The sequence below is a fragment of the Pinus tabuliformis genome, chromosome 3_1, assembly GCF_031772625.1.
Source record: "Pinus tabuliformis cultivar Carrire ecotype Pingquan chromosome 3_1, CPIR1, whole genome shotgun sequence".
NCBI lineage: Eukaryota > Viridiplantae > Streptophyta > Pinopsida > Pinales > Pinaceae > Pinus > Pinus tabuliformis.
The window spans coordinates 136,575,819-136,581,572 of record NC_142301.1 but is presented as its reverse complement, the minus strand read 5'-3'; the positions used below and the strand labels follow the sequence as shown (position 1 = coordinate 136,581,572).

General features: G+C 32.5%; 1 pseudogene; it reads right to left on the bottom strand.

The window, feature by feature from the left end:
• Positions 1–4,435: 4,435 nt before the first annotated feature.
• LOC149186145 (endoglucanase 1 pseudogene) lies at positions 4,436–4,909 on the bottom strand (annotated as a pseudogene).
• Positions 4,910–5,754: the final 845 nt, after the last annotated feature.

Sequence of the window (5,754 nt, the reverse complement as noted above, 5' to 3'; positions counted from 1 at the left end):
ATCTCTTTTGGGTTGTTTGGGTTAACAAAGACACATAAGAGTAGAATTGTGAAGACAATGGAAGAATGTTGATTAATGTGTTAGACTTCCCTATGCCAAATGAAAATAATTTACAACATATTTGTCTTCATCCTAGAGGCAAACATTACATTGGTCCAGTTCATATAGTGACAAAGAATCATAAATATCATCCCCATCGGGTACGGGCCTTTCATGAAGAGATTTCTAGGCTAACTATGCCCAATTTTTATTATGCTCTCGAGTATATTGTAATTCAGGTTGCAAAGAAGAAAGAAGAATTAACTTGGGCCATTCACCGTGTGACACATGTATTTCAATTTTCTTCCTGGAGCATAATGAATGTTTTAGGCACACTATGCATTTACATTGCCATTTGCAAACATAAGGGGTTGTATTTCAAGTACCTAGGGAGCAATATTTTGTGGAAACAATTCATGGATGCATCTGATGTAGAATTGATTACAGAACAAGAAATTTGGGCTGCCACAGATCCTTAACCAAAGAACAGGGTTTTTGATTGTGCTAATGGAGAGTGTATAAATAGAAATGCCTCTGGAGAATGCTTAGAGAGAAATTTGATATGGAACCATTACGATATGAGGGTGAAGGGCTTAGTCGTACTAAGGTGATGAAGGAAAAATGTATAGTCTTGGATGCAACTATCAATGAAGATAAGCTCTTGGATTGAGCACTTGCGAAGGAATTTGTGCATGACTATGTTTTGAGTAGATTGTTTATTATATTACATTTAACATTAAGATTTTTTTTCACTCAAATTCAGCTATAGTTATATCACATAACATATCACATATTTTTCATCTAGGCTCTTCTTCCATATGTGCTACTAACTTACGACATTTCCCTTGCAACATCTGGTGCAAATGTTAGTATATTAATATATTAAAATAATAAAAAGGGTAATAAAGTCAAATCTCATAGTTATAACTGAGGACAAGAAAAATTTGTTGAACAATTTTTTCTAATTAGAAGAAATCAATTCTCCTTATACCACTCTTGAGATTATAATAAAGCATCCATAATATCTGAATAGGGATAAAAATATTGAGATTAGTAGCAATTAATTTCCTCTATTTAGATGAAATAGTTCTACAAGCACTTCTCTTCTCACATATAACGATAACTATTCGACTCTCTTCCCCTTTCTTATTATTTTAATATAATATTATATTATTAAAAATACTCTTATATTATAATTATATATAATTAATATTAATTAAATTTTAACCTTCTTTATCATTTTCTATATGCGGATATATTCTTAGTTTTTAGAAGTGTATATATAAGTTCTTAGATATATATATATATATATATATATATATATATATATATATATATATATATATATATATAGATATAGATATATGAATTCTTATTTACCATTTCATTAAATTCTTAGGTTTTAATTATAAAAGTTAAAACATAAATTATTATGATAAACTAAAAAGATAAGGAATTTTTAATATTTATTTTGATAAATAGAAAAGATAAGAATTTTCTTTATTAATATAAGTATTTTTTGATATACATATTTATTATGATTATAAGATGAATTATTTGTTTAGGCTTAGGTTTTTTACTCTATTTTAAGTTGTTTTTTTTTTTATTATTATTATAAGGATTGTCGTGAAGATGGATCCTCTTATGGATTGGAAATGTCCATGATTATCATATATTACCGTAGAAAGTCCAAAATCTCGATCGACAAAAATCCATAATCTCTATCTACGAAGACAAATCAGTCAAAATGCCTTAATTAATACTTAGTCAAAATGCTTAGATAACATAAGGTAATAGGACATTACATATCTTCCATGCTAAGTTCCAAAGTGTCTCTTAGCCCAAAAATATAATTAAAAAAATAAAAATAAAAATATCCATAAAATATTTTGATTGTGAAATGAGGGATGGTTTGTGCTCATGTGGTAATGATAAGCCATGGTATTGGCCCATGGTACTATAATACAACCTATTTACAAGTTAATAATATTCATGGTAAAGTGACGCTGAATATCTATGTTCAAAATGATTTAATTAATACCTAGTGAAAATGCTTAGATAACATAAGGTAATAGGGCATTACATATCTTCCATGCTAAGTTCCAAAGTGTCTCTCAACCCAAAAATGTGATTAAAGAAATAAAAATAAAAATATCCATAAAATATTTTGATTGTGAAATGAGGGATGGTTTTTTCCCATGTGGTAATGATGAGCCATGGTATTGGCCCATGGTACTATAGCACAACCTATTTACAAGTTAATAATATCCATGGTAAAGTGAGGCTGAATATCTATGTTTAAAAATCTTGTTATATTGTAAGTATTAAGTTTTTTTTTGTTAAGCCTAGTAGGACTTTCTCATTTTCAATTTTACATGTCCATTATTCACCCTGCAACGGGGGAGGGTAGTACAAGATTTGAATCCAAGATCCCTGGTTTGTTGAAACTTCATTCCATGGCCATGGCCACTTGAGGTACCCCATGCGAAGGTAAGTATTAGGTATTATATGTGCTTATTAATAAAATTTAAATGTGGCTACAAAATTATTATTTTATTTAATATGGTAAAATGAATCTTAATTTATAGCCACTATTTATATTTATATATTTTAATGTTATAGAAGGTTTAGATATATCTCAAAAATAATTATAATTATTTTTCTTTTAGATATTTTTCCCAAAGAAAAATCATAATTTCCATTATATAAATATCAAAATTACATATTCCACATGCTTTGAGAGAACATCAAAACCTTTTTTATTCATAGCTTCTTTGAAAGATAATGCCATACATGATCTAAAATATACAAAATTACATAATTATGAAAATTCATGTACCATCAAAAACTCACACTAATTCACCATGAGATAAATATCATAATGCATATCAAAACAAAAGATAACATAATTATCATATAAAAAAACTATAAATATTGTCCCAATATTAACGCTATGGTGCATTGATATGTCAAATCTCATCAAAAGAATGATAGTAGTATTCATAATGGTCATTTCCTATGTGCTCTAATATTTTCCAAGTCTCGAGAGCTTGTTTCGCACCATCTTTGGATAATCTATTATAAATGGAATTCATTTCCTTGTATATATGATGGCATGTAATAAGATCAAACTACTCCTTAATCACCAAGACTTCTTTCAATATAGGACTAAGTGTGTTCCCATGAAAATGAAAAATTGTGTGCACGTGACAAAGAAAATTTTGATTAAATCAATCAATAACAATGCAAATGTCCTCAAAAACTTGTAGTTGCAAACACCTTTTTTCAATGGAAAAAAGAAGAAGCAATTTGAGGATATAATTTTAGCATAATTGTTGGAGCCATAACCCGAACCACTCTTTAACTAATAAGAATGATTTTCAAACGGATAGAAAATGGCTCCTCCTCCACATATACTTCCTTCTTGTGATGATCCATTGAAGTATGCCCAAGATTGGTCTCTAGCATTATATTCACCCATAATAGAATGAGTTCTAAATCTGATTTCAACTTTAGGAACGTAATCATAGATAGGCAAGACCCAGGCTCCAATACAGTTAGGATATATTTGCTTGTCTTGAAAATTTGATTTATTTGTTCTGTCCATATACCCAATATACCCCCACTTATAAGGAGAGGAAGATTCCATAAATTTTTTAGAGATGCCTCATTCCACCATGAAACCCACACCTTCCTAATGGTTTCACCCCTCCACTAGATAGGAATAAATAATGAATGACTTAAGAAATACCATATTTGTGAAGCTACACGGTAGGAAAAAAGTAAATGATCCATTGTTTCCCCTGTCACTTTACACAAGTGGCACCAAAATGGACTTTGAAGGGATTTTTTTTTCAAATTGTGCCCCCAAGAATTTTCTTCTCCAAAAAACACCAAAGACATAATCGAGCCTTTACATGGTATTTCAATTTCAAAATATATTTCCAACACCAAGACTCCACCTCAATTTCTTTATTAGCATATATGAATATATATCCTTCTTTAGGACTATACTCCCCATATGCAGAATAAATCCACTGGAATTCATCTTCCCTATCCCGAATTCAAACATGTGCATTCACTACTAGAGGAAAAGGGTATTTAAGACATTTATTTAAGTTGAAAAGGTAATTTTGTCTTAAAATTATCATTTTGTTTTAACCCTTTTTTCTTATAATCATTTTTGTGTTAATTACTCTGTAAGGCATTTCCCTTTGAAATGAATTGCCTAGCCGTCACCGTGTCCTATTGTTCACCGTGGATTTGTGGTGTTAGACGATTGAACAAAGTTTGATCGTTGATCCAAAACTGAAACGGTTCATGAATTAGTCGCCCATATTTTAATTTACCTGAGTTGCAGTTTGAAAAGACTTTGAGAATAAGAGAAGTCGGATGTTTAGAAAACGATGGACGCGACAGCCATTGCTGCTGCAGTTTCTCCAGCAACATCAGAGCCCAGATTTTGGGTGTCGATGCTGTAAACAGTACGAGATGTGTCCATGTCTTCTGGTCGCTCCCAGCAATCGTGATCAGTGTTGGGAACACCCACCTTGGCAATCACAAATCAATAAGCATTTACTCATGCATTTCTTGTCTGTTATATTCTTCGGAATGCTTGGATTGAGTGGAGCAGGCTATAGCTTTCATTCGGTCATACCTGCACGAAGATTTTGTTCGGTTGGACGGTAGCTTTGAGGAAATAGTCCGTAGCCCAACGAATCGCAGCTTTGGCATTTTCAATCTTCTGGCCCATTAAATTGCCGAACTCCAACACGCTCCAGGCTAACATGGTAGTAGTAGAAGCCATTGGAAACCCAAATTTTACGTTATCGCTTGCGTGGTAATATCGTCCAACCAAATCAACCTGCATTCATTCGATTTATTTAGTACCCATTGAAGAAAAACTAAAACAGTTGAAGGGTTGAGATGAAAGGCTAAAACAGTTATTCGTATGTTTTTAAAAAATATCCATACATTTTGGTTGAATCCGTCTGTGAGGGCTGAATCTTTCCTCCATGTCAATCTCTGATTTGGTGGAAGAACACCCAACCGCTGCCCCTAGAAGAACATAATGCTCTTTGAGAGGGCATCTTTGTAGTCAAAATTGCCATTGCCAGGGAAAGAAGAGTCTAGCACCTCTCTGAATCTACTCGTTGCTTCTATTTTGATCATTTCTATAGATAGAACAAATAATAATATACCGAACTTATTCATCTTTCTTGGCTGGGCAGACACGGTACTGAGCACTAACCTGTAATGACTGTGAATATGTAGAGTCAATTCAGGAAAGTTCATCCGAGGGAGAGACATGAATTTGAATAGGAATGAGCTATGTGATAAACTAATGGAAAATTGAGGTTAGTGTAAAATGTGAATCCCTTCACCCCTCTTGTAACAGGTGAGGTGATAAATCGTGACAGGGTGGGTGTGGCCGAAGAAATTCCACGTGCATGTAGAATTTTGGTGCCAAGAGAAAAAGATTGCTTTCAATACTTATACCAATGCTAACTCTATATATATGCAGAAACTTACAGCTTGTTTATCTAATCTGCTGGGATCAACTACTTACACCCCAATTTCCATGCCTGCCAGTTATCCTTGCCAAGAGAAATCACATGCATCGCTCCAGAGTCTGACATACTTGATCTCCTACAGTCAAATGGCATTAAGAAAAGGAGAGAGTACAAATGGCGTTCTAGAGGTACATTAATATTT